Below are 19,241 nucleotides of genomic sequence, written 5' to 3'. Positions count from 1 at the left end.
AAAAAAAAAGAAAAGTAAATATGGGGAATACATTTCACACAATCTCATACACTATCTGTCACTGACTTTCATTCACTTTAACTCACACACACATTCTTACACATACATACATGCACACGCATACACATATTCTTTCCAATGTAAACACACTCATGCACACAACATGCATTTCAACCATTTTTACTTACCACAGTTGTCACCAAACAGTGTGCCCATTTTAAATAGTGAATAACTGGATATTATTCACTATAAGTCTAAGGAAAACGTACAGAAAATAAGGAATGACGATCCTCCCCTGTGGTTTTAGCATTGATTTTGCCACTTCTGAGGCCAGAGGTCACAAAGGCAGTGCCAGGGGTCGCAGCTGCGACCCCTGGTGACCCCTGAATGACTTACATGCGCGCAATTCTACAGAATTGCGACAAGGCAGGCAATGCAGCCCATGCCACATTTTCACAGTCGACGATAGTGATTGTCGCAGTGATCATTCTGCAGTCTACGGCTGAGCCTAGGCCCCCTGTGGTCCACCCTGAAGTACCTGCTCCTCGGTGGACCATGCACAGTCAGTTAAATTAACGCCCAGCCTTGAGTCCTGAGCCTGCACAGTAATGATGCTATAATAATGCCCGTTTAGAACAGGCAGTCATGGGGATGGGATTTTTCACCACTACACATGCGGGGACGCGAAGAATGCAGTGCCCACGGTCTTTGGGTGTCGGGCTCAGTCCTCCAGAGAGAGTATGGTGCAGTGCTAGCACTATGCAGATTGGGAGCTCCAGGGGTGGCTTTCGGGCAGCTCCGGTGAGTGGTAAACTCCAAGCCCTTGGGGTTCTACTATTGGGTGGGTTTGTGCAGGGAGTGAGGCTTAGTTAGCTGTTGAGGGTTTTTCAAAGTTTTGCGTCATGAAGACGCTGGGGACCTGTGGGTAGGGGTAGTTTTGTCTTTTCTTGTCACTGAAAGGTCTGTGATGGCTGATAGAGCAGAGGCGGTTAGCGAGGCTTTAAGAACACCATGTGAAGCGGGCAGGGAAGATTTGCTTCAACTCAGAATGCTTTCTCAGGTCTTGGTTGGAATGGAATGCCCTAAGGGCTGCTGCTAGCGAGGTTGCGGCAGCAGTCTTGACGTGCTCACCGCCTCATTGTAAAGTGAGGGTGCAGAGTGCTTGTTGTCAAGGAGAGGAGAAAGAACAAGAAAATGTATGCACAGTCAGAGCAGAGGTTGAGCTTACCTCACCACGGGATGAACCGGCCTCGTCTGGGAGGAGTGGGAGGGGACGCGCACACACACGCTCAGCCAGAACAAAATGCCCAGCGAGTGAATGGTGGGGCTCGGTGATATTTCTTATCACTGAAGGGAGCGGCGTGCGGAGCGCTGTCTCTGCACTGCCTTTAAGCAGGGTGTCGGCCTACTTAAGCCAGAAAGGGGGCAGCTGAATGCTCTAGTCTAGAGTGCTTTTTAGTGAGAGCACTCATGTTAACAAATTGCCTATTTTTAAAAGTGCAAAAAAAAGAGTTTGCGTGTTTTGCATGGCTACACTGTGATGAAGAGTTTTGGGCCAGTATGGTTCTTATTCCTGCTAAACCATGGGAAGAAGTGGACAATGGGTCATGGGTGCAATGGATGTATCTGCAAAGACCTCCTCCAACCATGCACATTGCAATCAGTTTAGCAGTTCCACATCGTCCTTTATTAGGGATACCCACCCAAGGGAGGGGGAGAAGGGCTACATGAGAGGCCAAAATCCCAATTCAGGTGTCTGGAAACATGCAATCCTCCAATGTTTTGGGGAACAGTCGAGCTTCAGAGGTAGTGCACAGGGCAGAGGTAAGGGTAGATCTTTCGACCTCGTTACAAAGGCTTTTACTCAAATTAGATTAGAATCTTTGAGTTACTGGCTTACATTTTACCCTAACAGAGATGAGGCAACAAGGTTAGAAAGGATTTCAGAGAAGGTTTTAGGCTTGGTTATTAAGGGCCTAGGTCAAGCAGGTTTGCTGAAAACTTAAAGTCGGCCAAAGAATATCCCCCTATTGTGTAGCAGAAACTGGATAAGGAAGTAGCGGAGGGAAGGATGGCAGGTCCTTTTACACACTGACCTTTGCCTGATTTGAAGATTTCCCTGCTAAGAGTAGTGCCTAAAAAGGCTGCAGGTGAGTTTCAAATGATTCATCATCTTTCATGGCCACAAGGTATGGCAGTGAACGACTATATCGAGGAATGATGTTGCAGTACAGTTTGCTTCTGTGGATGTAGCCATGGCTTTGATCAGAGATGTGAACCTAGGAGCAGAGTTAGCAAAATGTGATTTCAAGTCAGCCTTTCGTTTGCTACCAGTTCATCCTTTGGACTTTTCTCTTTAAGGTATTCATTTTGACAATCATTTGTATGTGGATAAGGTTCTGTCGATGGGTTGTGCCATTTCCTGCAGTTTGTTTGAGTCTTTTAGTTCATTTTTGCAATGGTGTTTTGTTTATAGAACTGGTCACGAATCATTTACACATTATCCGGATGATATTTTGTTTGTAGGTGTGGGAGGTACGCAGGTTTGTAAGAAGGCCCTACATCAGTTTCAGAATGTTGCTCATGAGTTGGGTGTGCCCCTGGCTCCTGAGAAAACGGAAGGTCCAAGTACATGTCTAGTTTTTCTTAGCGTTGAACTGGATACAGTTAACATGGAAGTGAGATTGCCTGCCTTGAAAATTAAAGAAATTGTGGCTATACTTGAAGAAGCAAAGTTAGCACCCAAACTACAATTGAAGCAAATTCAACGTCTTTTGAGTCATTTGAATTTCGTATGTTGTACGAGCAGGCAGGACTTTTAGAAGGCAGTTATGTTTTGATATTTCAGGAGACACATTACCACATCACAGGATCATGATTTCAGCAGCATTGAGGACAGACTTTGATATATGTTAATGTTTTTGAAAGCTTTCAATGGTGTCACAATGTGATCTTTGGATTTAGATTTTGTGTGGATGGTCCAGATTTACTCAGATGCAGCTGGCTTTAGAGGTTTTGGTTTATTCTGGGAAGGAAGATGGTGTGCGGAGAAATGGCCTGAGAAGTGGGTGAAGGAGAGAAGGAGCATTGCCTTTTTTGAATTTTTTCCTCTGTTGGTTGCTTTGTCTGTGTGGGGTAAGAAATTGGTCAACACAATTTTACCTTTAATATAGACAATAAAACCATTGTGGACTTGGTTAATGGACAAAGTGCAAAAGATCTTGTAAAGTTATTTCAGAGATTTTTGCTTGGTTGCTTCATGTACAATATTGTTTTTAGAGCCAAGCATGTGCCCGGTGTGGTCAATAATATTGCAGACACATTGTCTCATTCAAAGTCGCAGAGATTCCATGGATTGGCGCCCGGAGCAGATGTGCAGAAAACACAGGCGCCGTAAGAGGTATGGGAGCTAGTGGATTGAGAATGCTTGAATTGGTCATGAAATCTTTGGCACTGAGTAATAGAGCAGCTTTTAGGAGAGCTTGGGAAGAATCTCTGAGGTCTGGCTAATCCCGATGAACAATGTTTATGGATGCGCAGAAACGATGTGCTAAGCTTCATTATGAATAATATTGATAAGAATGTTTCAACTACCACAATTGCTGGTAAGTTAGCTGGTTTGAGCTTCTAGGGCAAGTTTGTCTGGGGTTATGAGCTCTCAGCTGGTGAGTTTGGTAGGAGGATGTTACAAGGGTGGTCAAAAGAGAAGCAGAGAGGTCAGTTTACTCAGGATCCAGTTTCAATGAAAATATTAATATGTATGGTTAGGAACCTTTCTTCTATAAGTTCATCTGTATTTGAGCAGTTGCTTTTTAGGTTGTGGTTGTGTTGGTTATTTTTTTTGGTGCTTTTCGAATATCTGAATTGCTAGGTAGGGGACAGTCAGGTGGTTTGAAAGTTGAAGATATATCAGTCTCTAGTGAAACAATACTGACCTTTTTGGAATGATCTAAAATGGATGAAACAGGTAAGGGTATAAAGGCATTGTCTGTCCAGTGATTTCTTAGCAGGATTTCAGGGCAGCAGGGGGGTCTAATTCAGGTTTTGTTTTCAGGCCCCAAAATGGCTCGAGGCTGTTGCCATCACAAGTATTGGGGGTAATGAGTAAAGTTTTATGCCATAATGGTGAAGATTCTTTTTGTTTTTGTTTTCATTCTTTTAGAATCATTGCTGATTCTTAAGCAGCGAGGTGGGTTTCTCCTTCAGGGAAGTTAAAAGATAAGGCCATTGGTCCTCTGAGTATTGTTTGCGGTATATCAGCGAAATTGAGGAGGCTTAGATTTTATATGGTTTGTTAACTCTTATTTCTTTTTCAGGTTTCGTTGCTGGTCCTGCAGTGACTTTCTTTTCTATTTGGAAAGTTGGACACTCATTCATTAAGTGGGCAGCGAAGCAAGCTGAGAAACGTCCTTCTGGAAATAATTTGGGCTTCTGAGATGCTGAAATCAAGATAGAGTGGTGGGGAGGGGGTATGAAATGGGCCCAACTATTACCTTGGTTATCTAACACTTAGTTCAGTTATCAGGTTTGGGGTTGATTAAAGGCATGAAGAAAGATCTAAACATGTTCGGAAAATCTTGGTAAGGGACAAAAATGTTAACGACTGCTTTAGTGCTTAGAAGGTTTTGACGGGGTGCTGTTGAAAGAGCCGGCATAAAGTTAATCGGGATATGCAGTGTTTTTGTAAAAGTAAGAATATAGGATGGTTAGAACACACTGATATACAAAAAAAATATTTTCCGTTTTTCAGCCAATTTGTTCTAGCTCTGGTGTTTTTTACGGGCCAGCTGTTTTGGAGACAGATCTTTTTTCAGGAGTTGAGGGTTTATTTATGAGTTTTTCGATTCAACATGGCAAAAGGGGGTATGGACAGGAAAAATGCCTTTACAGGGTTTTTTTACCTGGTGGCAGAAATTGAGTACCTCGCAACAGGCCAGGAGGGTTGGGCGCATTGCAGAGTAGGACTGGACAGAGGGAACACATGGAAGCGATAGTTGAGGCATGTTAGAAGGTCAGTGGAAGATAGAAAGGGGAGGGGGACGATTGAACGTTGTAAGAATGGTTTGGGGATTTTAAAGTTGGGGAGGCTTAAGGGTGGGGGGGTGTTAGGATCTGTGTTTGTATTAGTGAGGTGATGAATTCCAAATTGTAAAATGTTTCAATGAGTTTCTGAACTGCATACCTGTCCTAATAAAGCGCCCTTTTACTTTCACTGAGCCTGGTTATTTTGCCATCTCGCCCAAAAAGCCCTCTGCTGGTGCACGGCGCCCCATTGGCCCATGCTGGAGCCACTGCAGAGAAATGAGAGATAAAATGACCGGTGAGGAAAAAACATATGCTGTAACTCCACCATCAAATGCAAGAGGATCAGCTGGGGAAATAAAGAGCCAGTGATCTAGACCGGGTCACAGCTGACAGGCCTTACCACTGCAATCACCACAGAGGTGAATATTTACCTCCGGGTTTTGAAGACACATACTGAAGCGACAGCATAGAGAAAAGGTTTTGCAGCCCCCCACTAGGGGTGTACCAGTCACAACCACCATGGCCTCTATCCCTTCCATAGAACCTTCTGTTGTTTCCGGCCTTGGCTTAGCACAAGCTCCGAATTGAAAGTTGTGAGGTGAGAGATTTGAAATGAACTCATGGCCACTGCTGTGGGCGATGACAGATGGAGATCTTAGCTGTTAAACCTAGCAGTGAAGAGCATCTTCACCCCCACCCCCTCCTCCCCTTGAGGTTGGGCTCCCAGTCACATATGATACCCTAAAGGCAGCCCTAAAACAGTGGCGTAAAAAAACGTGGGGGGGCGGGGGACCAGCAAAGTCCATGGAGGGGCCCCCTCTTCCCGGTCCACCACCTACCACTTTTGCTGACGGGGCCGACTGGAGCTCGGACCCCCTGCACCGCAGGGCCAGCAGGGGGTTTATGGTTTACACCACCGCCCTAAACAATCAATTGAGCCCATAGCCAATCCCAATCCCAATCCCAATTATCAACGTTTCTTGTTATCTTATAAACTTTTAATGCACATGTGTGATATTTGTTAGATTTAAACCTCCAACCCTGACCCCAAAAACAAAAGAAGGTTTCTTGTTATGTAAAGTGCAACAAGGCCCAGAGAAGTCAGTGAACAGTTCCCGGATATGGAAGTTCGCTAGCAGTACATCTTCCGGGATGAAATGGAGGAAACCAGAGCCCAGCTAATTCAAGGATGCACCCCAGCTAAAGTGAGGGAACTGATCTTGCAAGAACCAAGCAAATCCATGAAGGACATCCTGATGCTGGGCCGGTCAAAAGAACTGTCAAGGGCCCGAGCCTCGCACATAGAGGGGGCCCTTCAATGAGCCATAAAAGTGAATTCACCAGTCCTTCTGCATCACGCTGATAGTCAAAGGAGAAGGAGAAAAAAGCACCATACAGAAGTTGTGGAGGTCCGTTTTGCCACACCAAAGATTGCCCGGCAGTGAGATGACCATTTGATGTCTTAGAACTTAATAAAGTGGCAGTTTGCGCTCCTCGGGGATCCTTAGTTTTATCATGTAATCAGTATCTGAGTATTCCATTGCTGCCTAGCTCATCACCAAAATCTGTTCCTGTAGCGGTACAGTTTAGCTTAGAATTTACGTTTTCTAAATTAAACTATGGAGGGCTGCCATCTGAAAGCTCGCCACCATGCACTTTTGTAAATTTGTACAAAAACAAAATTGTATTGATTAAGTTCCAGGTATTGAGCTTAAAGATTAAAGAAATATTACATATACAATCTTTTATTTTATATATCTTATTTTACAAACTCATAACCTTGTCTTGTAGCCTCTCTGTTCTAGGATATACACCTAAACTTTAAGTTCATTACAAATAAACTTTATATATTAATTTACCCTAGAACATACTTCTTGTTGCAAATTCTAGTCAAACTAAATTTTGTTCAAACAGGCTTATGAGGTGAAACTGTTTTATTAGCTCATTTACCAGCATAACTTTCAGAAACTAATCTGTGCTTACCACAAGAAGATACATTCCAGCGGCCCTTTGCTGCCCTATGCTGGGTTGTATCTATTGTGTGTCCGTGTTTCTTGAAGTTTAGTCTCATACTGCTTACTGTAAGATCATGCTGGTTGCAGACAACACTTGAGATGGTGATACTGCATGTTTGCCTTACTGGGCTTGCAGTGTGAATACGAGGACAGCAGTAATTATCCAGGATGTTGTACCTTCTTTGGCTCTTCAGCTGTGGTTGAGCAGTCAAGCTCTAACTAATGGGTTATGAGTAGAGGTTCTTGTCAGATATGCCATAAATGTCACAAGCGAGTCAGATATGCCATAAATGTCACAAGCGAGTCAAGGGTGAGTTATTAACATTGAAAAATTATTTTAAGTGCACCTTAGATTGATACTATCTCCACAATTAGGCACTACCTAGACAATTGGAAGGACTAGCACCGGTGATTTCTTTTATTAAAGTTATTCCTCATACTGAACCTCTTGAGAATGGAAGTCTATGGCAGGACTTTACATTTGATAGAATATGCATAATTTTTGTGAGCGGGTGTGAGGCCCTATTAGTTCCGTTGTCTGTAGGCCACTGACATTTGTTGTAACCAGGGGTTAAAGAAATAAGCCTTCCAAACATGTTTTATTCTTGATTGAATTTGATTTCTGATGATCAGATTCAAGCTTTTCTTGGTGACCACGGGGGCCTATGGCCCTATATTACCTTACAGTTCCCTAATCTAGATGCCCCAGTGAGGCAAATCAGGAAGGTTCGCATCTCTATTCCTGATGGCTGCGAACTTGGTTAATACTTTATTTGCCAACACGTGGTGCGTAGAGCCTTGGTCGAGTTGCAGTGAGGGTTATGAACACTGGAGCTACTAAACAATCGCGTGTCTTGACTCCTAACTCTGTGTTTAAAATTCAGCAGTCCTTGTAGGTTGCTCTGAACTGTTGTAAGCTCAAGTTTAGAGGCTTCTGGAAAGCTACAACCTGGTCCTAGGTAATTGTCGTTGAGTTTTGCTGTTAGAAAGATTTTATTGCACTTCAACCCATCGTGATGTTGCACAGCGTGCTACATCAGATTAGACCCCGCCATAGGCATATCAGCATTGGTCCAAATCCAATAGGAACAATCCAGCCCAAACTGCCAAGCTAGGTCCTATCTGACCCAGAACATAAGCGACCCAAGACCTGTGTGGGCTGATTAGGCTGGGTCTCATCTGAGGTGGCATAGTGAACTAAAGAAAAATTAGTTTGAATGCTACCCCGAGCGATTGCCAGTGGTTTTGACTTATTGTAAGCACTCCTCCCATCAGTTTTTGTGTGCTTGATATAACACCCTAAGTGGCCAAGTGTATGTGTAGACACAGGTGCATTGCTAACTGTGATCAAGGTACACCTGACTGAAGAGGCCGAAACCAGCCTTGGGTTGCTTGTGTTCCAGTTCAGAGAAGAACTGGCTTGGTAGTTTGGGCTGGACTGTTCATAGACAAAATTCCGACCTCTCTCTAGCCGGAACAGTAACCACAAGAGTTATCATGATATTTTTATGGTGCCTGAAAGCTGGACATGCAAGGAACTCTGCAGAAGGTGCTTTTAAATCGTAAGTTATTACTCAACACAGTGCCCTCTACAGGTCAGCGCCCAGTGCGGCCGCACTGGTCGCACCATCCTGAGCCCTGCTCTGATGCTCAGCTTCAGCATGCCTCAGTTCTATGAACTTCAGAATGAACGTCAAGCTAGTCCTGCAGAGCTCAGTATTTTTTGAAGGGATCAGAACACAGATTCTCATGCAGGTCATGGCTGACCAAGTTGTTCATGAGAAATGTTTCTCTTAGCTCTCCGCCCACAGACAGTATTTACACTTCCAGGGCTACACTCTTGAGTTTTGTTCATTTGAACCATCATATAGATTAAAAAACTGATGAAAGCTACCCAATATATTAACTGATCTGGGGCACTTTGGGGGAATGAACAACAGCTAGTGGGGAAACTTTGGGGGAACACATCTTCAAATCAGGAAGAGATATTTTTTAAAACTTACATTTCTATGGTCCCTTAGGGGCTACTACATTTTCACTCGAGACTCTGAGGTAAGTAAGACTGGGCTCTCATGAAGGTTTGGACCTCAATATAAAGAAATTACCTCCTTAAAAGGTCATTGTCAGTTTGGCAGTGGCTCTGAGAGTCGGGACTGCAAAGACAGGGAAGCATGCCCATGTAGGACATTTCCAGGCCAACAAGAGGCACGGTACCGAACCACACTCTTGTATCCTTCTTAAATGAGTAAATTTATGCTTATAATACCAATATAATGTGGTATGTTCTCAAAGCTTCCTCTAAGTGGAACTACATGGAGTTCCTTCAAGAGGCCAGAAGACATTACCTTCTGAGCAGAGCCAGCACGCTCAGAAAGACTGCCAAATAGGCTCATAAGAAGCCGGGTGTGGTACACTGAAAGGCTACATGTAGTTTGAATCACATGTCTGCTTACTTTTCTTGTTAATTAAAATTGATACCGAGATCCTATGTAAAGTTTGTGTGGGTATGTTAGTTGTATGTGTGATACAAGGAGCAGGCCTGGTTTACACTCCACAGAAACAGGAGCCTTAACTTAAGACCTTGTTGCACTAGATGAGCATATTGATGAGCTGGATCCCTACTCTCGTACTAGCCTAGACACTAGGAAAACTCTCAACACAATAGGTAGCCAAAATATATGGTAGTGGTTTCTTTCAGCTTTGACGAGGTGATAACGTTTCCAGTCCACTGGCTGCGGTGTGCAACAAGGGTACTATAATGGGTCTATTGACTAGGGTATACCCCAGACGGGGCTCTCCACTCACTGTTGATATCTGCATTGACAATAGAGCCTCTGACTTGTCTTTTTAAGCATAGGTTCATGCAACAGGGCTTTGATGTTCTCGTGGGAATGCATATGATCGCTTCACATGTAGATGCTCTTCTCTTGTAGATAGCAGGCCCAGTATACACTTCCCACAAGTGCTGGAACTAACAGAAGAGCTTGGCATGAATTCTGAGCTGAGATTAATTTGGGAAGTGTGCGCCCTATCTGCTGTTAGGGGTGAAAGGGTCTAGCCACACAGTTGAACAGTTGAGACTTTTATATTTTTAGGTTTGTAAAGCAGTGTGCTTCTTAGGAGATCTATTTGGAGATGGTATGGTTATTATTAGGAAGTTTGAACAAGTCCAAGCTCAGGTTGAAGTTTCCACTGCGACTACTGTGGAGACTGGATTTAACCAGTGTGCTCATTCTGACTAGATTGTGTTTTATCTTTCAGGTGATGCCCATAATTATCCCTGTAGCTCTTTCCTTTAAGTTAGATGCGAAAATGGCTAGGTTAGTGTGAAGTGGAAATGCTTCAAAGGTTGTGCAAGTCAGACTCCAGTTATTGGAGAAAGGACAGTGAATGAGGGGCCGAAACTTCAAAATATACTATAATGCAGATCAACTTGAACATAAAGTGGCATAGCTCTGGACTGAATCACCCAATTACTTTGTTGTATACTTTGCTGATGGAAATGAGTTAGGGTTGCATGGCTCATACGACCAGTTGGCCAGGTTGAGAGTGGTATGTAAGATAGACAACTCTGTAATTAATAATTTGGGTGACCATCAGACTCAGAAGATATCTCAAGTCCACAACATCAAAGAATCGAGATCGACTACATTAAATATACGGTCTGAGGGAGAAGCTTCCATAGATCACCCTCTAGACATGACCCACAAAGGGGACTCTGGACAGACGCAACCTTCAACGGCAGTTCCATCAGTGGACAGACGATTTCCTGGGAATCTGCCTGGCGTAGACACAACTCCATAGATAGGAAAACAACTGCACTACTCAATTATGATACTTCCAACAATCGTATTATGCTAAACTAAATTATCTTTATCCTACTATGGAATCAGGAGGAGCCCATGACCTTGTAAACATTCAGAAAATAATCAAGCCGATTTACAATCTAAAATAGATATGCTCAGAAGACAAACTGATGCCGAAATTCCTTGGCAAGTGATTGAACAACAGTAGCGAGCCCACAGAGACTTGTACATGACCTCAAAAACCCTGCCCAGCAGAGACACTCTTGCGGACCGGGACACAACAGTTATGATAAGCCTGGAGCAGTAATACCCCAGTATCTTGGAGAAAATGGAAAGTATAAGCACACTGTCTTTAATATGTAATAACAAGATGGCCTCACATGAATAAGTGGCACTTCATCAAACAATTTAATTGGCAGCAACCTGGACAAATTAAAGGTTTTGAGAGAGCGCAACTTGAATAAAAAGCATATCTGTACCATATTCACAAGCATATCGCATAATTGTAGAAGTTGTAACGTGAAGTAGCACTTATAGTATAAAATTAGCCGATGTAACCAATGTAATAGGAAATGTATTTGTATTCACTTTAGATTAGAAGGCCCGTATACGTAGTGGGCTAATATAGAAGTGTGTAGAAATGTTTACGAATAGCAGAACGTGCAAAACAGAATTCATGTACGTGTATAATTCTAAATGGAGAAAGCGGCGAGGAATGTAAAGTGGAGAAATGTGCAGAGCATATATAGCACGATGTAAGCACGAGAATATAAAGTTGTATTCTATGTAAGATGTATTCACGCATAGTCAATGGTTTGCTAAATTCGATTATATATAAATGTGTGTTAAAGGTTATACTGTGTAGAAGAGTTTGTAGGAATGTTAGAAGAGTTTGGTCATGTGTGATTTTAACCTGACTGACCAAGGGTTCGCAGGAGTGTAGTCCGCTGTATGTAATTTAGTGGGCTCACAGGAGTCGTGGATAGCCTTGATCTAAACGTGCGAGCCAAGAGTCAAAGGTCTTGTTAAATTTCAAGTGACAGTGCTAGACGAAGTTTATGGCCTAAAGTGAGATAAGAGACGCTTGGAATTTGGGTCTTGTTTAGAAATGACCGTTCACAGGACCAAATGAGGTTAAGAACATAGTCGTAAAGAATGAAGTTCTGATGAGGTGATAGACTTTGCTCTGAAAGTGTCAACTGGAATGTCAATGAAGTCACCAGCAAGAAGACGAAGATGGCGTCTAAGAAGAAAGGTCAACTTAACGGACGACGCGAAGAGACGAAGCTATGGAAAGACCTAGAGAATGACATCACATGTATGTGTATGTGGTGGGCGTCAAGGGGCGTTCCACCTATACTGCGATTGTGTATTTAGGGACAGCACCCAGGGGAGAAGTTAGCGCAGATGGCCTGAGGCAAAGGCGAAGAGAGAAAGAGCAGAGCGCAAGAGAGCAGTAGGCCGAGGACCCTTAGAGAGCGGATGGGTAGGCAGAGAGGGTACTGCTTCTCGACATAAGTTACCATAAGAGGCTAAGAGAGTTTGAACTTCTTTGGAAGTCAAACTGCTGACACCTTTTTAGGGTAAAGGAACTTGCGAAGTAGGGATGTCTCCTAGCATAGAGTAGGGACAGATTTAACTTGTTTATTCTCTTTTTGTAGATGACGCAACGGAACCACTTTGTGTCTATGCTTTTTAATCTGCTGATTCTTGAATTGACTTTAATTGTATTCTTTTGTAGACTTAGGTTCTTTAGGGAATTTATGTTCCTTCTAGTTCCTGTGTATTTGTTGAATCTTATCCTGAGAGGATTGTATATGCACTTAATTCTGATTTTATATTAAACTTTTAAAACTTTATCAGTCGTAAGTGGTTCTTCAGAGTTGCGTCAGTCTATGGGGTTGATCTAACCTATGCGGGGTTTGTCTTTTACTCAATGACAGAAAATAATCGATCCAAATAGATGAATGAGATAGGTATCAAAGTGATCAGAAAAGATATCAAAATCTCATTCCCCGCAGTTGGTAGCAGAGAAAGATGGTTTTCTTCTTGAGGAAGACAACCTAGGTCAGGTCTAGATTACCCCAAGGTCCCTAGTCATCGACGACCAGAAGAAGAATCCCTGCCGAAGACGGTGCTGACGGTGCGTCGAGAGAAAAGCAGCAGAGTCGGTCGAGAGTGAGTATAAGGGTCATGCGTTGCCAGATTGCGGTGTTTTATGTTGTACCTGTGTTGTAATGTCAAGCGGAGTTGAATGCCTGTAGTGTGATTGAGGGAAGGTTGTGAGCGCGCGCAACCGGATAAAATCTTAAGATCCAGAGAGGGCTTAAGTGGTTCGGGTGTATCGAACACCCAGAGTAATTGTCTACCATTTTAAAGGGGGTCATGAGGTACCATTGATCGCCCGCAGACCGATGATAGGGGGAGTGTTTGAGTGAGTGTATGAGTAACGGACGCTGGTCGTACGTTTACTGTGTGTAAGTAACCTATCAGTTAAGGCGAGCGTCTGAAGTGAGAGGAAGACGTCTCGTCAGTTGAGGTGACAATTACAGTTAGACTGTGGCCGTACAGTCAGAGAAAAGTGATCGCTTGGACGGAAGTAGTCATTTTTCGGCGTATGAATGAGACGTATGCAAGACCGCGAGGCAAGCTGAGAAAGGAGGGGAACTGCTGCAGAGGGGACGAGTGACGTCAGCGTAGAGCCGCGCTGAGATTGGCCGGTTGGTGTAGAACCGTGCTGAGATAGGCTGGTTAGCGAGAGCCGCACAGGGATTGGTGGTTGACATCGGGACGTAAATAAGGAAGAGAATTAATAAAGGAAAATCGTAGATTACCGAAAATGAAGTGTTTTAAGCGCTTAAGGGCGATCTTTAAGAGAGATCGAGGAAATTTGTATGCAGGAGAAGAAGCTCCACCAGAAGGCACACCAGCTTATTATATGGCTGTGAATGTAGGCTTACACTCAATACTATGGATCTCTGAGTGGAATAAGCTAACAGAAGGGAATAAGGAACTAACGTTCCCGAGGTACGGGACGTTTAAATTAGAAGTATTGAACCAACTGAAAGCGGTAATGCTTGCAACGAGACCTCTACCGAGGCCAACACAGTTCAAAGCCCTTAGTGCATGGTTTAGAGCAGCACACGAAAAGAGCTTGAATAGACGCCAAGAAAGAGTGAGACGATCGGTAAAAGCAGTGCAGGATGCTAAATGGGACGACGAAGCTAAAAAGTGGAGAGTACAAAAGATAGAAGCAGACAAACTGTTCACAATGCTAGAGACGACGGGAGAAAAGAAACCCCTAGAAGAAGATGAGGATAGCGAGCCAGATGAGGATCTGATAGAGAGGCTATTATTAGATAGACCACCTCCGTACAACAGAGAAGCCGAAAGTCCCGAACTACAGCAAGGGGACGGAGCTAGATGGGGGGAATATAAATCGCTCCCCACATCAGAGTGGGATCCCAAGAAAGGTGAGGAAGTATCTCAATCTAGTCCCGTACAGAGAGTAGTAGGAAGATTCGTGGTCCAGAAGGTGCCAGAAACGGAGCATGCAAGGTCGTATCAATTGCCAGATGCTCTACAAGTACCTGTTACCATAGGCCCTATAGTGTCAATCTACAACCCAGAGGGAGCCCAGCAGGAGGAACAGGCACGATGGGACAGGGAAAGGGCAGAGATGGAAAGTAGGAATAATACGATCAATTCCCAAAGGCAGTTACTAGCACCAAAGAGTCGGAGTACCCCATTAGATTCAGCAACGGGTCCCTGGATAGAACAGGGGAGTCAAAGAGGACAGATGGATTTGAGGGGACCGAAACCGAAAACCTATAAGGAATTAAGGGAGTATTTGAAAGAATGGGATGCTGCCGAAGAGACTCAGAATAAAAGATTAGAAACAGAAGCAGAATGGAGAGATCAGGATAACAGGATCCTCTCTCACTGCGGAGCTGGCGAAAGCAGCCCGGAGTGGGAAAGAGGGAGTCAAGGAAGCAAAGGAGATACTTGCCATACCACCAGTGGCAGTAGGCAAATGTGCGATGACAGGAGTGCAGGGTGTGGGGGAGTGCCTCGCCCCATCCTTAGTGAGGGGGAACGAAGGACGCAGGAGTACCGAGATAGTTTCAGGTGCACTCACCATGCCCCGGGCGAAAATGTGCGACATTGGAGTCACGAGAATATAGGGAGTCGCGAAGGGTCTCGCCATACATCCGGCGATCATGGACGAGATCGCGGGAACATGGAGGACCGTGAAGGATCTTATCGATTATTGAGCGACACCAGACAGCAAGGGAGTTGCAGTGCTTTAGAACAGAACGGGGGATCCTATCTCGCACCTAAAGAGTCCGAACCGAAAAGACAGGATGCAGTAATGGGGAATAAATCATTGTTCCACAATACCCCAAGGGAGGATGGAAAAGCTTGGGATCTAGAGAGATGGGAACAAAGAGAAGCAAGAAGGACGCCTCATAACTCACCTGTTCTTAGACGTAGGGCTCGTAGTGGGGGTGAGAGGGATGTAAAGGAACCACCTAGGAGTGAGGTACTGAGAGCCGAGATAAAAGCAAAACGGCTCGACGTAATGAGCTTGAAATCAGATTTGGAGGACATAATAGACGGTACATTGCCAAAGGAAAGGATAGAGCTGTACGAACCGGATGAAATACTGTATATGTCTAAAGATGTTACTCGAAAAGCGAGGTCAGTTCATGAAAACTTGTCTAATTTGGCAAACAGGTATATGATAGACCTTTCACGAACTAAAGCTTTACAGGGAAACCACAGACTAACTTGTACGGATCAGGATCTAGATGAGCGTAGGACGATTGGGCTGAAAGTACACATAAAGGAACTGATCCTGAGTATCAGAGTATGGAGGGATTTGGATAAATGGGAGGAAAGATGGTCCAAGAGGGGATCCGTCAGAAGGAGTACACTTACGAGGTCCCCGGATGGAGAGCTAATGCGAATGGAAGCTTTCCCTTTGCGAGAAATCGCGAACGGAAGCTACGTGCATGTGCCCTGGAGTAGGGGGGATTTAGCGGCATTTACCAATTCCTTTCCAAAGCTTAGGGAGAATCCCGTTGAGTGGTATAAACAGGTAGAGAGGTTCGTGAAGATCTCTAAGGTACAGTGGATCGATTTGAACACCTTGTTCGATATCGTAATACCCGGAGATTTGTGGACGGCATGCAAGCTTAGTGTCGAATGGCCCGCTTGTGAGCCTCCGAGGGATGCTCGGACGAATGGTCCATCAGAGAGAGTCATGGAAAAGTACGAAAGAGTAATTGCATGGCTAAAAGAGAAAGTGCCGGTGCAGGACATAGACTGGGTTAAGATAGATCGAACAACTCAGGAACCTAAAGAGACCGTTCACGAGTTCTATGAGAGATTGCTGAAAGCATTCAAACAGTACAGTGGATTGGATGTGATGGATCCCAAAGACATAGGACAGTTTGTGTCGAAGTTCGTCCTAGGATTGCGACCAGACGTAAGCCTGATGATTCAACAGCATTTGATCTGTTGGCAGAACAAACCTTTAGATGAGATTCTGAGGTATGCGAGGTACTGTAGCGATGAAATAGATTCGAAGGCAAAGAAACTTAAGGAAAAGCTGATGCTGGTACAGATGCAGTCAGCTGGAAAGGGTGGACAGCGACAACAGGGAACAGGAACACTAGGAAAGAAACAGAATAATCAAAGCAGAGATGAGGAAGAAAGACCGAGACCAAGGATAGATATCGCAACACTGAAAAAGACAACGAGGTGCCATCAGTGTAACGAGGTGGGACATTGGAGACGCGAGTGTCCATATAATGTCGAGACGGGGGAATTAGAACAGGAGGAGGATGAGGTTCAGAACAACGTGGTTAAGGGAACAGCAGTCCCAAAGGGAAAGTTTATCAAAGGGGGGACTCAGACTCCTCGAGCCCCGTTCCCTCAACCGCCTCGCATTGCAAATGGAGGGAAAACCTATAGACAAATGCCACTGTTCGTAGGAGGAGAAGAATGCTACTACGTTGATCCTCTTACGGGGGAATAGGGAAGAAGACTGTACTCTAGGAGCAGCCCTGGAGGTAGATCAGAGAGGACCATACGTAGAGGCTGAAGTGGCTGGATGTCCTACGACCTTTTTGGTGGATACGGGGGCCACTCGATCCACTTTGAGATCGGCGGTAGTCCCAGGTCGGCAAATGTCAGGAGAGACGATTCAGGTGGTAGGAGTCGCAAACAGGAGAATGACGAATCCTCTGACAGAACCAGTGTCAGTGAAAATAGGGAATTACAGTGATGAACATCAGTTTGTGATTTGTGATTCTAGTCCTGTGTGTTTGCTAGGAAGAGATCTGTTGTGTAAACTAAATTGCACAATATATTGCACACCTGAAGGAGTAGAAGTGCAGGCTAACGACGATGATGCGGATTTTAAAGTTGTAAACTCGCAGGAATGTGTGGAACTATATCCTACCTTAACAGTGGAGGAGCTTCCACAGGATTTGAAGGAGACTGTGTCAGCTGAGGTGTGGGATTTTACTGGAGAAGAAATAGGACTGATCAAAGGAGTAGAACCGGTAAAGATCATGGTAAAGCCCAATGCCGAATTTCCCAGAACACCACAATATAAGTTGACACCGGAGACGATTGCAGGAATAAAGCCTGTGATCGAATCCATGATTAAACAAGGAATACTGAAGGAAATCGTGGGAAGTCCATGTAACTCCCCGATTATGGGTTTGCAGAAGCCTAGTGGAAAATACAGAATAGTGCAGGACCTTCGAAAGATTAATAATATCGTTGTTTCATGTTGTCCAGTGGTACCGAATCCATCAGTGATATTGTTTCAGATACCGTTCCAAGCTGAATGGTTCACAGTGATAGACTTATGCCAGGCTTTCTTTTCGATTCCTTTAGATGAAGATAGCCAGTATCTTTTCGCTTTTAAGCTGGAAAATCGCGTTTTAACATGGTGTCGTATTCCCCAGGGGTATACAGAAAGCCCATCGATTTTTAACCAGCTGCTGAAGAAAAATCTTGAAAGTCTAGTGCTGCCCAAGAACTCGGTTCTGGTCCAGTACATAGACGACCTCCTAGTTGCGTCAGAAACTGAGGAAGCTTGCAAGACAGACACCATCACCTTACTAAATCACTTGGCCGAGAACGGACACAAGGTGTCTCCAAGTAAATTGCAGTATTGTCTGACCGAAGTGCAATACTTGGGCCATAGGATTGAAAAGGGAAAACGGAAGGTGTCTCCAGACAGAATAGAGGCGATCATGAAAATGAACGCGCCTAAAACACAAAGAGAAGTCAGGATGTTTCTAGGCATGGTCGGTTATTGTCGGCAGTGGATAGCTAACTTTTCACTGAAGGCAAAACCGTTACTACAACTGACGCACAAAGGAGTGAGTGATCCGGTACCATGGGACAAAGATTGTTTGATGGCATTTTTGCAGCTGAGGGAGGACTTGTGTCGTGCCCCGGCTTTGGGAATGCCTGACTATGAGAAGCCATTTTTGCTTTACTGCTGCGAGAGAGAAGGTTGCGCTTTAGCAGTTTTGGCCCAGGTACACGGAAATGCGCGTAGGCCAGTAGCGTATTTTTCGGCTACATTAGATCCAGTAGCCGCAGCGTTGCCCGGATGTCTCAAATCCGTAGCTGCAACGGGTGTCAGCATTGAAAGATGTGAAAGTGTGGTAATGGGACATCAGTTAGTGGTGTACGTACCGCATTCTGTAGAATTGTTAATGACCAGGACCAAGACTCAGCATCTGACGAATAGCAGGCTCACACGCTACGAGCAAGTCATATTGGCTGCTGAGAATGTGACCCTAAAGAGATGCTCTGTTTTGAATCCTGCTACTTTGATGCCACTTCCAAGTGAGATTGATGATGAAATTTGTACAGATCATGACTGCCTTGATGTGACTGAACTATGCACCAAACCGAGACCAGATATCGTAGATGAGCCATTGACTGACCCTGATGAAATATTCTTTGTTGATGGTTCATGCGTAAGAGACGATATTGGTCAGCTGAGAGCAGCATATGCAGTTTGTACAATTACCAGAGTTGTGGAAGCCGCTTGCCTGGAAGGAGTACATTCCGCTCAGGTAGCTGAAATCATTGCTTTGACGCGTGCCTGTTTGGCAGGTAACAAAATTCGAGTCACCATATACACCGATAGCCAGTATGGTTTCGGGGTAGTTCATGATTACGGGCAGTTATGGTCTCAAAGAGGTTACATGACCTCCTCGGGTTCTCCTATTAGGAATGGAGAATTCGTGAGATTATTGTTAGAAGCATTACAAGGACCAACAGCTATCGCAGTTGTCAAATGTGCCGCGCACACAAAGAATGTAGACTTTGTGTCGCAAGGCAACCGTTATGCCGATGA

Source organism: Lissotriton vulgaris, chromosome 7 (assembly GCF_964263255.1).
Source record: "Lissotriton vulgaris chromosome 7, aLisVul1.2, whole genome shotgun sequence".
NCBI lineage: Eukaryota > Metazoa > Chordata > Amphibia > Caudata > Salamandridae > Lissotriton > Lissotriton vulgaris.
Note: the sequence above shows the minus strand (reverse complement) of the source record.